The 18,402-nt window shown below is 43.1% G+C and overlaps 2 protein-coding genes across 4 annotated transcripts in view; one reads left to right on the top strand and one right to left on the bottom strand.

The window, feature by feature from the left end:
- The window catches only part of EDARADD (EDAR associated via death domain), a 405,148-nt gene that overhangs the window by 198,714 nt on the left and 188,032 nt on the right, over positions 1 to 18,402 (bottom strand). The gene's annotated exons all lie outside the window — the stretch shown is intronic.
- The window catches only part of LYST (lysosomal trafficking regulator), an 84,757-nt gene continuing 68,710 nt past the window's right edge, over positions 2,356 to 18,402 (top strand). For both annotated transcript variants that reach the window (XM_071549579.1, XM_071549578.1), the window contains exon 1: positions 2,356 to 2,466. The gene's annotated coding sequence lies outside the window, so the exon portion shown is untranslated. The remainder of the gene's footprint in view (positions 2,467 to 18,402) is intronic.

The following is an 18,402-nucleotide window of genomic DNA, read 5'->3' as shown; positions in this document are numbered from 1 at the left end:
ATGTGGTGGCTGATTCTTATCTGAAAACTCAGTAAAATTTATATTATCAATCTGAAATGCTCCTATTCTTTGCAGTTTGAAAGCTAATACTCCAAGGTTGAGTAGATGTACTGTTGGTCATTGACTTAATTTTCATTGCTGCTGTTATGGTTCTGCCACACAATCACACAAGGCAATGTACAGGCTGCTTAGTTTCACTTGAGAAAACCATATATAATGTGTAAAATGTCAAGCACCATGTTTGCTCTGCCCTGCATCAGCTGCTGAGGACAACTGGGTAGCAGCAGAGGTACCAGAAAAGAGCCTTGGAGGTATTGGCAGGCAGGACTTTCATGAGAGGCCAGTAGAAACCTCTGTCTGCAGGCAACTGGCAGCAATGAGGAGGGGCACATGCATGTAGTCATCCTTTGGCAACTCTAAGATCTGAAAGAAGGATAAAATAGCATTATCTCTTTTCTTCAGTAAACAGGAAGCCCTGGTTCAGAGGTAGAAGAGACTTCTCTTTCTTCTTGGCTGCAGGAAGTAGTGCAGATTCGTGTGAGTGTTATTAGGGAGTTTGCTTCAGGGCAACAACTCCCTAAGCGCATGGCTGGGAATCTTGGCTCACTTTCCTCTGTAGTAGCTGAAATGCCAGATGGGATGGGCTGGACCAAATCCTACCATGTTCTCCAGGAGTTTAAAATAAACTGGCTTAAAAGTAGGATTTAGTCTGCCTGAATTAGCAACTAACTGGCACCTAAACTCCAGGGCATTGAATGAACCAATTTTCTGTAAGTCCCTAAGTTCTCTGTGGCCAATGAAGATGTCTGGGTGCCCTTGAAGGCCACTTGTCTCTCTAAGCTGAGATCTGGCCTTCTCAAGGGTAGGCAACTAAGCAGGGGTAGAGGGTGCCATTGGGGCTCCCATGCCTGCAGCTCTGTGGCTGTGCTGTGTAACCTTGGTGGTAGTAAAAAGCTGTGTCAGGCTCCTTGCCCTTGCTGGTTTTACTGAGATACCAGAGGGAAATGCCTAGGATTGTTTTTTTAAAGGGATTTAAGTCATTTTTGAGTGCAGAAGTGTTGTCTAGGTGCTTAATTCTCAGAGAAAGTCACTGTCTTGGGGTCTACACAGCTGGTCCTTGCAGGCAAACAAGTCTCTTGCGTTGGACTAGAGGTCCATTTAGCCCAGCACCCATCTGACAGGGACAGCTTGCTCCCTGTCAATAAGGTGAGGACCAGCATGAACAACAGCCAAAAGAAGGTGTCAAGGAAAAAAATAAGAAATGTGGCCATAAATAGGTGTCATGAGAAAGTGTATGAGAAGCAGGGTGTACAGGCAGATCAAAGTTTATATCTGCAAGACTTAACTGCTGTTACATCGTGTGTATCTAAACTTACTTTGGCAGGTAGGTCCTGGGATCCTGCTGTTTAAAGCATTCCCAGGATATGATTGTCCAGCCGTGTAATCCTTGCAGGCAGCCTGGCTTAAATGTTAGAAAGCCAGTATGCCACTGAGGTATCCAGCAGGCCCTGGGATACCTGAAATGCAGCCACAGAGTCCTCACCAGGAAAGGCAGCAAAGGTCAGGAGGCCAGTGCACCAGGGAGAGGTCTAAGGACATGAGAGGGTTGCACTTGGGCACCCCACTTATGTACATTTTTCTGATTTCAAGAATGAGAATGCTCATGCCAAGCCTAGGCATGTATGTGAAGCATGAGCTTGCTAACATCGCCATTAACACATTGCTGCCACTTCCAGAAGGTTAGTAAGTGCCCTGGCCGTGCAAGGTGAATTCTTGCAGCAGGCGAGAGGAGTGACAAGGAGTCAAGGCACACTATTCATGTATTTGCGTCTGCGAACCGGTTCTGACAGAGAGTTGATCGAGCAGCATTCAGTGCAACCCTTTCTTCTGGGCAATCCAGCCAAAGCTTAGCTCCGCGGCCATAAACCTGCTCCAAGACTTTACTCCGCGCAAATACCGCAGCAGAGCGCAAACCCTCGGGACCGCTTCGTGCAGCATCCAGCACGGCCGCAGCACCGCGTGGGCAGCGCCTCGCAGCATCCTGGCGGGCGGGATGGGCACGGGTACGTGACACGCATATCAAGGGCGCTTTAAAGGCTGGCACTAAAGCCGGGGAGGGGGTGTTTGTGGCGGCGGCGGTGGGGGCCGGCCGAGCCTTTGGATGGGGACTGCCCGCTTGGTTGCGCAGCCGGAGCCGCCGAGCGCCGCTCGCATTTGGCATCCTCGGGGCGCTGTCCGGCGGGGCCAGGGGAGCGCAGGGACCGCCATACCCCGGCTGCGGGAGCGCCCTCCCGCCGGGGCGGAGCGGGCCGGCCCGGGGCGGGCACTGCGTTGCCGGAGCGACGGGGGCGGGCGGCGCGGCGGGGCCGGGCGGGCACCTCCCGCCATGGGCTGCCGGGCCGCTGTCAGCGGGATAAGAACGGCGCGAGCGGCCGGGAGCGCCGGGTCTGGTGGGGCGAGGAGCAGGTAAGGGCCGTGCGGGCACCTGCCGGGGCGGGAGGGAGCTCGACGGGCACAGGCCCCGCTGCGGGTTTCGGTGGGCCGAGGCTGGGAGCAGCGGGGCCGGGGCGGGTTGTCAGCGGCGGCTGCCGCCGAGGCCACTCGGAGATGCCGCTGGCGGGCCGGGGCAGCCTTGCGGCGGCGCTGCGGTGTGCGGAAGCAGCAGCGGCAGCAGCGGCAGTGGCGCAGGCGGGGCCCGGCCGGCCCGAGGCTCCCGGGCAGGGCGGCAGGGGCGGTGCGGAGTCCGGGCCCGCGTGTTTCCTGCGGCCGGCGCCGGGCGCTCGGCGGGCCGGAGCGGTCCCTGCGCACGGGAGGCCTCGGCCACGTTTGATACCCCGTGTGCGCGTCCGGGCGGTGCGTGTGGGTTTTCCTCTGGCCCCTCCCGTGTTACCGCGGTACTGTGCGGGTAACCGAGCACTGAACAGGTTGCCCAGAGAGGCTGTGGAGTCTCCCTCACTGGAGATATTGAAGAAGCGCCTGGGCGCAGTCCTGTGCCGTGTGCTGTCGGGTGGTCCTTGCCTGCCCGGGGGGTTGCACCACGTCCCCGCAGTGGTCCTTGCTTACCCGGGGGTTGCACCAGATGCCCCGTGGTGGTCCGTGTCAGCCCGGGGCAACTTGGTTGTAATAATGCCAAGGTCATGGGTTCAATCACCTGTATGGGCCATTGACTTGAGCTGGACTCGATGATCCTTCTGGGTCCCTTCCAACTCAGAATAGTCTGTGATTCTGTGTGATTCTGTTGCACCGCATCCCCCCGCGGTGGTCCCTGCCTGCCCGGGGAGTTGCGCCGCGTGCCCCGCGGTGGTCCCTGCCTGCCCGAGCGATGCTGCCGCTCCGTGTGCCGGGCCCGGCGCGGCGCTGCGGGAGCACAAAGCCTGCGCTGGCACCGAGGCGTGTGTTGCAGACAGGAGATAACAATTGAAGAAAAGTAAATGTGGGCTGTTCGCGGAAACGCGGTAGCGCTGGCGGACGTGGGATATGCAACAGTCGCCGCACTTTAGTACCTGAGCTGTCCGTTTTTTTTTTTCTTTAAAATCCATTAAGATGTGTGGACAGAAGAGCGATGGGAACTCTTCTAGATGTCTTTGAGCGTGGGGAGAGTGTGTGATGAAGATGCTTCTCTGAGGAAAAAGCAAAAATTATGAATTGGGCATTAACTGATATCTCCAAAGGAACCGAAGAGCTGCCTTTTTCTTACCTCTACAATGAGGGAGATGGCAGGGAAAGCAGGTGCATTACTGGAAATGAGAGTAAAACTTCTTGTATAGGAAAAAGCAGAGCAATCAAAGAAATTCAGAGATGATCAGGTGACTGAATGTGGTGGCCTAGGAGTTGGAAGAGCATCTAATGTGGTGGCCTAGGAGTTGGAAGAGCATCTAATGTGGTGGCCTAGGAGTTGGAAGAGCATCTAATGTGGTGGCCTAGGAGTTGGAAGAGCATCTAATGTGGTGGCCTAGGAGTTGGAAGAGCATCTAATGTGGTGGCCTAGGAGTTGGAAGAGCATCTAATGTGGTGGCCTAGGAGTTGGAAGAGCATCTAATGTGGTGGCCTAGGAGTTGGAAGAGCATCTAATGTGGTGGCCTAGGAGTTGGAAGAGCATCTAATGTGGTGGCCTAGGAGTTGGAAGAGCATCTAATGTGGTGGCCTAGGAGTTGGAAGAGCATCTAATGTGGTGGCCTAGGAGTTGGAAGAGCATCTAATGTGGTGGCCTAGGAGTTGGAAGAGCATCTAATGTGGTGGCCTAGGAGTTGGAAGAGCATCTAATGTGGTGGCCTAGGAGTTGGAAGAGCATCTAATGTGGTGGCCTAGGAGTAGAAAAAGCATCTAATATGGTGGCCTAGGAGTAGAAAAAGCATCCAATGTGGTTATAAATGGGACTGGCTGAGGAAGAAAATCTGGATGGGAGACATTTTTTTCCTTGTAGTGCCATGCAAATCAGTAGGACTTCAATCTACAGTAATTTGGAGTTAGTGATGTAAGCTCATGTCATTAACAGAATTGTAATGCTGTAATTGTAAACCATCTGTTTTAGTCATGTGTAGCATAATCTTATGCTAGGTAGCAGAAGAGAGATGTCTGGAACACTTAACTCTTCCTGAAAGAAGGATCTGAATTTGCTTGCTTGGATGAGAGATCATGTCTGCGTGAAGCTTTTATCATAATGGAGCTGCAACGTCGTAAAAACTTGGGAAATGTATTTTTGAGGCCCCTTTTTGCCTTTTTCACAGACCAGCAGTGGAAAGAGGAAAGTATCCTCTTAGGGGCTTTAGAAAATCTGTGATTTAATGTCTCTTGAGAGTTTCCAGTGGATGTTTAAAATAGAGCAAATGAAAAATTAGTTTGTTTTCATATATTGTCATAGGTAAGAAATAAATCCCATCTTTTTCTAGGGTATTTTAATTTCCATGTTCTTCCTTATTATACTTTGGACAGAGAATCTTTCAAGCTAAAGGCATATGGTTTGCAATGCTTTACTTGTAACCCCAAAGTTAAATGAGACCTCAGGAAGTCAGTTGTCTCTTAGTTTGTAAGACTGTACACAGATTTCTTAAGAGGAGGTTTTTTTGATGTCACTCCCTTCCTGCCTTCCCTCTCCCCTTCCCCTGTTAATTTTTTTAACCTTACTCAAAGACAGCTTTCCACTAAAAATGTTTAGTTGATTGTAAGAAATTTTCCTGTTAGGTTAATAACCATTTAATTAAGATTCTCCTTTAATGCTTCTTTTGCTTCCTCCTGTTAGTCCCTGTTAGGTTTTTCATTTGTCACATCAGTTGTTAGTGCAGTTTCAGACAGTAAGGATAGAGACTATGAGCACTTTGAACAATAGCATAGGATCAGTTGGAAAGTTAGACATTTGATATGTAGAAATTGGAAAAGAGAAACTGCATTCTTAACACTTACTGAAAATAAGTTGCTGTTTTCATATAGTTCTCCTTACAGTTAAGCTAAAAGAGAGTAAGCAAATACTGTGATTCTGTGAACAACCACTTCAGGAAGCTATCAGTTTTGTGTTTCTATTATCAGTGATTTCTGTAATATGGTGCTTTCTTATTAATATGAAATTGTATACCCTTCAGCTCGTGATGTAATTTCCTTCATATTTTCAGAATGCTGTCATGGTAGTCTCTCAAATAAGTCTGTGTTGCTCATAGAGAAAATCTGAGGCAAAAGTGGTCTTGATACTTGTCTTTTGAGGGCAGACGGGAGCAGAGGGAACACAGGGTGAAATGATTATTTTGTAAGAGGATTCAGCCACACCGGGAAGTGCTTGCTGCCCAGAACACGCCTGCTTGTCCTCTGCGGGCCAATTTCAGCTCTTTGCAGTGAACAGCTGTCATTGACAAGACCACACTAATACCTGTTTTATTCCTTTTTGAGGAGTTGTCAGACTCTGTGGGCTTCCTTAGTTAAGAACTGCAGTAGCTGTTGCCTGAGATGTCCCTACTGAATCTTTTTTTGTTATGTGTGTTGGAAAATTGGGTTATAATGCTCAAAAAGGATTGTGATATGTGGTGGAGGGAGGGCTTTATGTATGTGCCTGAGGTTACTTTGACCCTTCCTTTCTGTTCCAGTTCAGAGATAGTTGTGAGAATGTCAGCTACTTTGTCAAATTACTCCATGACGAAGTTTCATGAGCCTTTAGATAGTATCAAGAAGTTGAGCTGGTGTCATCACAGCTGTTGGTTCCTATGACAGCACTGATCTAGCAATGGTGTACCTGGGAGAAAGTCAGGTACAAGAGATCCTTCTTGTGGTTCCTTCTGTCAGCTGGACTGATTTGTCTGAGCTGGCTAAGCTGATCGAACAGCTTGTTACTGCTGAAGGGTGAAGTCTCCCTCCTGCAGCCTTCTCTTCACTGACAGTGACAACTGCCTGATCCCTCAAAGTGGCAATTTAACAATGACAGCAACAAAAAATCCAGCAGAAAAAAGTAGTTTTCTGCAAACCTGGGGAGATGAGTTGCATCAAGAAGGAAATGGATGAGTGCAGTGCTGGAGCAAGAGGAAGGCGGAGGAACAGGAACACCTTTCTGCTAGTCATGAGTTGTCAGGTGGGCTGAGCTGTCATTTGTAAGTACCCTAGCTGCATGTCAGGAGGTAGGGTGCTTCGTAGATTCACTGGGGTGTCTGATTCAGCTGCCATGGTCTTTTGAGAACTACTAAAGCAGCATGATATGCACGTGGCTTTCAGGGACTTTGAAGTTAGTGCGTGGTGAAGTCTTGCTTCAGGATAGAGCACTCAGTGCAGAAGTGATACTGGCATGTGTGATGATGGGGAAAGAGAAAAAGATGCAGTGTGCAGTCATGAGGATTTTCTTGCTATGTTAGCTCTGATTGATGTTTGCAACCTGGGGGTCTGATTAGAATCCCATTTTTCTAGGAAGTCAGGGGTTTTTGGTACTATTTGAATAGAAGTGTGAGTTTTGCTGGTGTGATTTTTAGGTAACTATGCTGTGCACTGTGGGAAGATATCGCTGAAATCTGATGCTGAATGAGAGCAGGATAGAAAAAAACCTGCAAAATTCATTAACTTACATATGTTGAAGAAGCGATAAGTATGTAATGCTGTGATCAATGTAGTGATGTCCTGGAATAGTGCTATATCTTGGTAACAATAAGTGCTGAAACTTCTTGTATCTTTTTTTTGGATATTTCTCTGAAGTTCCACAAGTTTTTTAGTCACCACTGCACATTTACTCTTCCTTCACATTTTGTAGCTCATGTATTCTATGTGTTATGGAAGAGCAGGGCTTCCATTCTGCTGCTTCTGTCTTAGTGTCATATAACTTCTTAGTGTCTTATAACTTCTGAAGGGAAGTTCTAGCCAGGTGGGGGCTGGTCTCTTCTCCCAGGCACTCAGCAATAGAACAAGGGGGCACGGGCTCAACCTCCGAGATCATCAAGTCCAACCCTTGATCCAACTCCAGTCCCTTTACCAGATCATGGCACTCAGTGCCACGGCCAAGCTCAGTTTAAAAACCTCCAGGGATGGTGAATCCACCACCTCTCTGGGCAGGCCATTCCAATGCCTGATTACTCTCTCTGCAAAGAATTTTTTTCTGATTTCCAACTTAAATTTCCTCTGGCTGAGCTTGAGCCTGTGCCTCCTTTTCCTATTGCTGAGTGCCTGGGAGAAGAGACCAGCCCCCACCTGGCTAGAACTCCCCTTCAGGTAGTTCTAGACAGTGATGAGGTCACCTCTGAGCCTCCTCTCTCCAGGCTAAACAACCCCAGCTCCCTCAGCCTCAGAAGGAATTACTGTCAGGTAGTGCTAAATGCAAGGCTTCATTGGAAGCATTAAAATTGCTGTTAACTTGTGTAGTTTTATTTCCGCAAATGCTGGACTTCATCTATTCCCCCATAGTATTGTGGAGGCATTTACCAAAAATTATGTTCTTTGGGGGAATAAATGACAAAAAGCATCTGACTAGATCTGTTAATTTCAATAAGCAACTGATTTGGAAAGGCTTTAGTGTATTAACTTAAAGATGAGGAATTAGTAACAGAAACAGTTATCTGAAGGGGTGAATAGTGCCTTAATTCTGGAAGAGTGTGAATTAGTAATGAAAGTATTCAGGACTTGGTGCAATAATCCTGGTAGTTCATAATTCTATTGTAGGAGCTGATAAAAATCCGGCAGGGTAGTTTCATTATAATGTTTCAACATTTGAACTCTATGCAGTTTTGATTCAGTAGTTCAAACAGACCCTGAAATAGTCCTAAAATTAACAATAGAGGGCTAGTCTATGACCTTCCTATTCTCTTTCTGTTGGAAGGCAAGAGAGTTTAACAATCCTAATTTCCAAGAACTGAGAGCAAAGGTTCTTATGACTGGCTGTAGAGAAAACAAATGAAAAGCCCTTAACGCTGTGTGGGGTATGTTATCTTTGTAGTGCTTGCTTCTTTCAATGATACGTGGAGAGTTGAGTCACTGAGGAGCCTGTAGTTTTGGTTTTGGTTTGTATGTTTCAATTAACAAAAGATCAAAGGAAAGCGGATTTCCTTTTATGAGTGTGGATATGAAATGCTGTGTTTGTGTGTCTTTTCAGCTACAGAATGTCCTCCTAATTAATCTAGAATTATTTTTAGAAGCCTGAATTACTTCAGTTACAAAGTCAATTTGATTATTGGAGTCCTGCTAAATCCTTAGCATTTGCAGCAAAAATTATCATACGATATTCAGTTACTGAAAATACTACTTGGCTACATGTGTAGCCTTATCTGGCACACATCATGCATCTCCCCAACTGTCTCTCAGCAGTGTAAAATCTTTGTATGTGTACATGTGTGATAGACATTTATAGTCTGAGGACTAGAAGTGGGCTCTTTTCTCCCCCCTTGTGGGTAGTTTTAATTTTTTTTCCAGTGAGTAGGCATTTTGTTAAATGTTTGTAAGTAAAGCATTATAGGTATGCTGGGAAACTTCATATTCTTAATCATTATTGTGTGTAATTATGTGTAATTATCAATTACAATTTTTCTGTTCAAGTCTATTCTGCTTGACTGATTTGGAGTGCTGTTTAAACTTCTAAAATAAATTAAAAATCCTAGCTGTTCCTTATTTGCATTCCCACTGGAAAAAAAGCTTCCTAAAGTGAGATGTTATGTGATTCATGTTGCCTAAAGTTATGTTGATTGTTGACTGAGTCTTCTGGATCCAGTTTAGTGCAGGAGGGGCAACTGGAACAGATGCCTCTGCTGTAAAGCCTGAAGGAAGAATGGGATCTGCTTCCCTAAAACCACCAAAGCTGTTGCACATCTTAAAGAAGCTGGCTTACTGAGCTTAACAGGAATAACAGTGTATTAAACTCTCATATTTAGGTGGTTTTTATATTATTACCACTTTTAGATTTGTTACCTGCTGTTTTGTCTACATCTGATTACTAATAGAAAATACTAACTTCACGGACCAGTTTTAAAGACTCAGAAGCAGAATCAATCTTCTGCCCCTTAATGATCTTTTTTTCTAAACTCTGATCATTGACCTTCCTCTCTTACTTAATCACTTGTAGTGGGTACTTTAGACACAATGCCAAAATTTATCTTAAGTGCTTCACTTTCTAGCTTTAATCCTCTAAGTACTAACCTTGCAATTTAGAACAACTCTTGCTCCTTCATATCCCTTTAGCAAGAGTTCCTCAAGATACTGCTCAAATTTTTGTTTCCTCTTTCTCTGAGTATTGGTATAATCAAAGTGTATAATCTTATAAATTACAAAAAGTTTTATGTGGTCCTCCAGGACATGATTTGAGTGGTACATTTGTTGTTTAAAATTATCTCCTGGTTGATACTGGGTCATCTGCATAATTGTATGTACTGTATGGCCAGACTTCACGAACGCAGATTTGGGCAGGGCTCTCCCCACGTGGGTGTGCCCTTCCAGCCTGCACAGTGGATTTTTTAGGTGAGGCACAGCGTGTGCAGAACTGGCCCCACCGTTTAAGTCCCGAGGTCCATCTGCCACAGCCGAGCGAGCTTGGACAGTGACAGTGAAGTCCTCGGGACTGTCACAGCACCCGGTACTAACCGGGGCTGACCCTGCTGAGCATCCGAGATGTGATGGGATGGGATGGCAGGGAGGCATTGAACTGCCAGGGGACGGTCCCACTGAGACTCAAACTCAGGTCCTTGGGATTCAGAGTCCAGAGTGCTCTCCATTACACCGCGGGACTGCCCCTGCATAATTGTAGCATGGTAGCAATGACAGTGTTTTTGCCAGTTGTCCCAGAGACTGCACTGTCTGCTGTACTGCAGATGAATGTAGGAGGATATTCACCAAGTCTGACTGGTCGTGCAGGGCTGGTCTCTCTGGGCTCAGTGCTGGAGAGAGGCTCTGAGCGTCTGACTTAGCTGCTCTAGTGAACTGCTGTGTTCCTTTCCCTCTGCATAGTCTGGAGGTTAGTCTTGATTTTAGATTTAGTCATTACTGTGCAACCATGACTGTCAAGGGGGTAAGTATAAAAACCTGAAGTGTGGAAGAAGGTATTTAGGAATATTAACTGTACGCATTTTAATTTGGGGAACAACTTTTTAGCACTCTGAGAAGTGTTTGGAACAAGGCTCACTTGGAAGTAATGCCTCTTCAGCCTTCTCACTGTTAAATGGTTCATAGATGATCTTCAGCCTTCATTTTTCTTTAGGAAGAACTTAACTGGCCTTTCATAGATTCTGCCTTGTGCTGGAATGTTTGTCAGTTCCTTCCTTTAGTACCATGTGTTTGCACAGGTGCCTTCTTCCACTTCAGATAAGATCTGAAACAGATCCCAGTCTTCAACTTTGTTAAAAGCTTGTCTTTAACATTTTTAAGGTATTGGTAACCACATGAATGTTCTTCAGTGCATTTTAGCTGGTGTCCATAATAGCAAGCATATTTGTTTCTGACACAGTTAATGTGGTAGTGATTATCTTTGAAGGCCCCCAGTTTCACCATGCCTCTTGTAAGGAGTGCTTATTCTCTGTACCTGCATAGAGTGGCCTGAAATTTGAAAATTTTCAATGAAGTGGAATGGATTTAATTTGGTCAACTATGTTGTAGTTACTCTCTTTGGCTGGTGTAAGACTGCAAACTTAGTATAAACTTGAGTATAGGATGTGTACAGGGTTAATGCATTACTTGAGTGTGGGTGGTTGGTTGAGAGCCTGTCTTTCATTAGTGTTGTACTTCCTATCTTGTTAGATGAATCATCTCTCATTTTTTAACTTTATTTCAGGCTTGATGAGAATGTATTCACAGGTGTTTCATATGGCTTGACTCAATAATATTCCATGTTGAGTTGAGAGGCTGTCTCAAAGCACTGGTGTAATATGGAGTTAACCTGTGGGATTCTCTGCCATTAACTATCTCAGTGATATTTCATCCAGACTCAAAAGGAGAAAATTGTTCATAATCTAACTTGTAAAGGGAGTATTGATCTTCACAGCTCAAGGCAGAACCCAAGAACCTGCTGAATTTTAGCAAGAAAACTTCCTTAGCATCAATCACATAATCTCTGATGCTACTTTCTTAGCACACAGTCAGTATTGCGTTGCTCTGTTCCATTACAGCAGTTTGCATTGACCTTTGTTGCAGTGAACCCTTCTTTAAACTTTGCACTGAAGACTCCTTGAAATCTTAACCTGATTAATGTTTTTTCCAAGTGAAAGCCAGATATGTCAAGGACATTCTTATATGTGGATAACGTAGGATGACATAAAACTAAAATATTAAAACACTTTTCTGCCAACAGATTTTCCCTTCCTGTTTCTTACTTCATGGTATATGTAGTCAAAGCCTTTGACAGTGTGTTGTATGAGTAGAGAGTTGGTTTTTAATTCCATTCCCCAAGCTAATAGTACTTTCCAAGAAGTAAACATTAAGCATGCATAGGGTTTGCTGGTGCTGTGTACGTCAAGTTCAACAAACTCACTTTCTTTTTCACATCCTGAAGTTACAGCAACATAATAAACTCTACTTGTAAAAGCCTTGTAATGGGTTAAACAGGTAATAGAAATTAGCTTTTTCATATGCAGACTTTAAAATTATGAAAAAAATCATGTGAATACTTCACAATCAAGAAAGACAAGAAATTGTAGTTTGAGTTACATGTTGATTAAATGCTGTTTGTGTTTCATTGCTGTATTTCAGTAGCTGACAGCACACCAAAAGCTCCATCAAAAGTCTTTGAATTGAACTTAATGAAACATTCTTAAAAATTACTTTCCTCACGATTTAAACCAATTTACTTAATTTTGTTAAGTTGCTATACAGAATTATGTTAGGGTTATCATTTAAGGCATGGAAAGCTGTTGTTCATCCATGTTGTAGAACAAATGCTGCAGATGTGATGTGAGCGAGACAACTAACACTCAGGATGCATTAGGATGAGAGGGGAATGTTGTTAGGCTTCTCAATCCCTAAAGTTTGCTAGGCTTGGATTATATGCCTCTGCCATACTCCAGTACAGACTCTGCCATATGTTCTTTCCCTGAATTGTGAGGCCCTGGGAGGGCCTGTTGCTGAAATCCTACATTTTGCTTGTAGCCTCATCGTGATAATCATCCAAAATAGAATATTTGTTATAATCATAATGATTGTGGTTTTCACCTTTGGCATTACGAACATCTAAAACATCCTACAAACTGTGTGTGTTCAACATTATTTTGTAGATCTGTGGTCCATTCCTTATAGGTGGCAAAATCTGCAGGTAGTTTGCATGTGAGCTGCCTTCCTTTTGGAGCACTCAGGTCCTGTATCACTTACTCTTTTTTTGCCAGGTTCTCTCTTCTGGCTTTGGTAGTCCCTGCTTGAGTGACCTTTTTAACACAGTATTATATCTTAATGTTCTTGCCTTGGTTTCCACTTACCTGTGGGCTGCTACAGGTTAGAGCTGTTTTATAGTTCTAGGTAATTAGAAACTTGCTGTTTTGAGTTGATAGTCACCCTTGCGGGATGAACTTATGCATTTCAGGGCCATTAGTAGGTTTTTTTGGTTTTGTTTTGTTTTTTTAACTGAGATTGGACATGACACTGAGTGCCATGATCTGGTAAATGGACTGGAGTTGGACCAAGGGTTGGACTTGATGATCTTGGAGGTCTTTTCCAACCCAATCGATTCTATGATTCTATTTAAGGGACTGACATCTCTGTCAGATGCATAGCATAATGAACTGGCAGTATACAGTAGAAACACTGGGAATGTAAATCAGAGTTCATTTAATGAAAATAATGTCCAGAGATGCACTTTGGAAACTGTTGAGCAGAAAAAAAATTAATCCTGGGTGAGGTTTTTTTTCTTGTATGTAAACAAGAATAATGTGTACATGTTAATGTGAGATACCTTTGAGTGATACTTGTATCATTTGGAGCTGGTTTTACCAATAGTTATGCTAGAGAAGTGAGATTCTAGAAATAGTATTGCTGGGCAGATCAGACTTAAACACAGGTCAGAATATGTCACAGGAAGCTGATTAAACTCTAGAAAATAAATTGGAAGTTACCTTTGAAAAAATACACTGAACTTTGGAAGTGTAGTCTGCCACAAACTTTGTGCCTGAAGAAACTACCCATTTCAGATGGTAAAAAAGGCCTGAAAATCTGTGGGAAATGATAATTTGGGAATAAGGAAGGGTTTAGTTTTTTCTTTTTAATTCCCACTGTGTGGTATACCACAGGTCTGAGTCTTGATCCTTTGAAAACTGTTTCTGAGAAGGTGAACTGCCTGTGCCTGCTGTAATGTGACTTTGTGTCTTTCAAAGTGCCTTTTTAATACCAAGGCAACAGAACATAAGTAGACCACATGCTTATAGAAGGCTTGAGATACCCCAGGTGTTGCAAGACAAACATCCCATTTAGGTGAGATGGGAGTTAACACCTAAAAGTGGCATTAGTAAGATTATGTGGACATAAACAAACTTGTACATAGTGAAGCATCATTGCTCTAAAGGTCTCAACATACTTTTCAGTGTTCATTAAAATAATACAGTCTTGTGAACTTGTCACACTTCCCTAACTAGTTAAAGGGACAATGCATGTGTTATTTATCCAAACATACCAAACATTTTTGGTTTGCAGTTTTTAGTTTATTCTATGGAGGAAGACTTAGTAACTTGTTTGGAGATAATATTGATCTAGTGGGTTACATGGCAGGCTAAAAGCTGGTTACTGAACTCTGGACTTGATACCAGTAGAATTTTGCCAAGAAAATCGACACCTACCCACAGTCTTACAATAAATTATGTATGTTAATAAGTTGTTTTTCACGTGCAATTTCATGGCTGAGGCAACACTGCCTTAGTATATTGTAATAGGTTTTCTGCTTCTGTAACCCCAAATAGTTAATAAATAATACCAGAGGACAGAGCAGAAAATGGTTGAAAGTACTAAGTAGAAGATCTTCTGCAGAACTGGAGTGTTGTCTGGTTGTCTGTTTTCAGAATGAACCAAACTTGAAGTGTCTTTGTTTTCAGTCTTGTTTGCACATGTTTTTGTCTATCTGACTTGGTGGATGATTAGTAAATATTCACTGCATTTTATAAGCTATGCTTTTGGCTGATTGCCTTGCATCAGTAAAGCAAGGCATCAAAGCATCTCAAGCTTTGAGATGCTCTGCTTGAATTGCAGGTTCTTGTTTTCTTTAGGTCTTGTGCATTGCTCCTGCTGTGTAACCTATTTTGACAATATCAGCTGGGCATTTGTTTCCAGCTTGTGTAAAGTTTTGAATCATATCAAAAGAACAGAAAAGGAAGAATGCTGATTTTGGTGATGCATTAATTTGAGGCTTTACTTGCATTTTCACACCAAGTACAGACCTCAAGGCAGCACTGTAGTTCCTGTTTTGTTCCGGGCCATGCTAGACATGTATTTCTCAATTGCACTCTCTCAGGCTCTGTGTTCTCCCCAGTATTCACAGAGGATTTAATTATTAGTCTTATTGTTAAAAAATCTCTTTAAACAGACAATCAATACTGATGTCTGTTTCTACCAAAATAAACTTAGTTTCTGCAATAAACCTGCCAATCTGTGCTACAATTGCAGCAGCCTATTATGGACTATCTTACTGTCAATAACATGCTGGCGCTTTTCGTTATGCATATGTCCTCTGCTAACAGAAGCTTGAGCTTAAATTGAAAGTTTAACCCCTAAAGTTAATCTGATTAAATAATGATTGATATAGTCATATTAATGTTAAAATCCTTGAAGAGATAACAAGCGTGTTCTCTGGAGCATAAATGTTAAGTACAAGCAGTGAGACAGGGACAAGTATTTGCTAAATTGAATAAATACTGTGTAAAGTAAATGTAGTGTTTGTTGGCCAGTGGTGACTTGTATTCCCAAATACTTTATTCTAGAGAGCAAGTGAAAGAGTTACCAGTTTTGAACTGGAGACCAGAGGGAATTTGATTTTACCATATCTTACAGAAACTGAAGTTTTTTTCAGAGTCTTAATTTTGTATGTATGGCCAAACTTCACGAACGCAGATTTGGGCAGGGCTCTCCCCACATGAGTGTGCCCTTCCAGCCTGTGCAGTGGATTTTTTAGGTAAGGCACAGCATGCGCAGAACTGGCCCCACTGTTTAAGTCCTGAGGTTCATCTGCCACGGCCGAGCGAGCTTGGACAGTGACAGGGAAGTCCTCAGAACTGTCACAGCACCCGGTACTAACCGGGGCTGACCCTGCTGAGCATCCGAGATGTGATGGGATGGGATGGCAGGGAGGCATTGAACTGCCAGGGGACGGTCCCCACTGAGACTCAAACTCAGGTCCTTGGGATTCAGAGTCCAGAGTGCTCTCCATTACACCACGGGACCACCCGCATCTTAATTTTAATACCTGCTAAAAGTGCAGCTTCATTGCAGTCTGTACTTTAAAGGACTTGTAGCCATGCCAGACCTGGTCAATGTGTATCTCTTACCTGAAACAGAAAACTGAGAAGGTAAATAAATTAACAACATAATATAGCTCTGTGTTCTCTGCTTCTCTTTACGTCATCTGTAAAACAGCTTCTTGTAACTTTATTTTTCTTATGAAACTGGCTATCACTCCTTTACAGAGTAAGACATTCCTTTAACCTGGTAGACAAGGCTGCTTTATTGAAGATAACATAGTGAGTTAGTTAAGTAAAGGCTTGCAGGCAGCTCGTATGTGCTGTGCATGCCATACCTTCTTAGGGACACTGTCACCTTGTTTGTCAGGCAGTCACGCCTGATGCTGCAGCTGCATGAACAGCGCTCAGTACCATGTTTATTTTAGACTGATACAATAACTAATGAGCAATTTGAACAAACTTATTTGTATCTACTTCACAACAAATAGAGGTGGTTCAAGAAGTTGTTTTTTTCTAGCAGTATGAAATTAACATTTAAGAAAAATTTCCAAGGAAAAGGTTGTGGAGAGGTAGGTTTATTAGAGCACTAGTTCAGGCTATTGTATCAAGTTGAGACCATCATCAAAAGTTTTGCCTCAGCTGTAGCTGTTGGACAACGGTTACTGAAAGTAATAAACCAGTATCATAGGATTTTTACTTGTTAGTACAGTATTTTATTATGATGCTGCTGTAATAATTTGGTCATTGCTACTTTTTATCATATTGCTGGAGATGCTAGGCCTTTCTGGGCAATGCATTGCTGAAAATGTAACCAAGGAAAAGGCCCTGTTTGCTCTCATATACAGAGAATTCATTCTGACCATAAGCTTTTGTTGCATTTTCTTCTTTCCGCAAATTGTACTCCAGTTAGAGATAATACCACCTAAGCATTAGTGCTATGTAAATTTAGTATATAATAGATTCAGTATTTAAGATTGCTAAATTGGTCTTACTTCTAAGTTTCATCCTTTTAAGAACAATTTTGATATTTTTATTTAAAGTCTGCTCAAGTAAGTACAAGGCAGGCTTACAGTTTAAGATGCTCAGCTGATGAGCAACTTCATAAAAATGGAAAGAAGGTCGGGGAAAATATGAGTTGTGGGGACAGGAAATCAATTTTTTGCCACAATGACAATTAGGAAGTAACTTCCTTGAGAGTTGATGCAGAAGGGGGCCAGAGGGCAGTGGTGACACAGGTTGAATTATGAGGATGATGGAAAAATGAGCCTGTAAAGGGCAGATTATAGGAGAATGTCAGATCATTCACAGCTAAGTGATTTTTTTTTTAATCTTGTGGGGTTTTCCCTTTTGTAAGTAAATACTATGTAGTAGAGAAGACTTTTAGGAACTATGATAATCATATACTTCTAGTGGGTGAAATGGAATTTAAGTATGTGGGTTTTTGGGGGTTGGGTTTTTTTAGGGCTGGCTGTGCGAAGCCCTGACACCCAGTGTATGCCAGAACTATAAGACTTAAAACATCTCATTGAAACTGTGCACAGCATTCTAGCAGGCTTCTTTCTGCTCTCATATGCTCAGTCCATATGTGATGTTTTAGGTTTTGGCATTTTTCCCTTGTTAAGGTGACATCTCTGAAGTTTAAAGTGTAGGGGGTTTGTGTGTAGCATTAGCTTTCATCTTGCCAGGCACCACAGCGGTTAAAGATGTGTCACTTGAAACAAGAAAAATGCTGCAGTAGAGCAGGTCCTGCTTAAAACAAGTTGCCTGGCACACTGTCTTGGAGATGAAATTCTATGCTGTGTAGGGTATAGTATCAGCATATCGCAATCTACAACAGAAGGGTGACAAGCAAGCTGAAACCTTAGAGCGGAGGTGGATTAAAAAAAAATCCAGTCAAAAAGCCAACACTTCCCCTGCAGAGTGTGTACTATACTACATCTTCAGCAGGGCAAGTTGTTCACTAAGTTCTTATTTGAAAAATAATGTTTTTTAAGTGCTAAAATCATTTGTCAGGAAGCAAATACAAAAGGGAAGAAGGTTGTCTGTCCATAGACATCTTTTTTGGAAGCTGCTTAATTATTTCTCAGTTTTCCTTGTATTGTTCTTTGTAGCTTCAAGGTGGGTTGAATAATGAGGTTATATGACAAACTGTTTCCAAAGACACGTCTCTGCTGTCAGTCTGTTTCAGAACTTAATTGGAGAAGGAGAAATAGGTACAGCTGAGAACTAGCTAGCACTTGTTGGAACAAGTCCTTCTAAAAGCAGTGTTTTATTATCCAGCATGGTATCTCTTTAGAATTTTTTTCTGCATAGCAGAATGAGAGCATCTTAGCTCCTAACCCATGTTAAGAAGACATGCTTAATGTCTTTGCATTACTAGCAAAAAATATTACTTTTTATTACTACTGACTATGAGAATCCACCCTTTTGATAAATATGGCAGTGTTTGTTAAATCCATGTTACAATGCAATCAATGTAGGAAACGTGGAGACTGAAGCTTCGACTGAAAAGACACTAAAACATGATGGACAGCGTATTTCTACATCTTCTAGTAGTCTGGTGCAACTGCAAAACCATTAGCTGCTAAAACTACTCTGT

This window comes from Pithys albifrons, chromosome 2 (assembly GCF_047495875.1).
Source record: "Pithys albifrons albifrons isolate INPA30051 chromosome 2, PitAlb_v1, whole genome shotgun sequence".
Classification (NCBI taxonomy): Eukaryota; Metazoa; Chordata; class Aves; order Passeriformes; family Thamnophilidae; genus Pithys; species Pithys albifrons.
The sequence above is the reverse complement of the archived record's forward strand: the minus strand, read 5'-3'. Positions and strand labels throughout refer to the sequence as shown.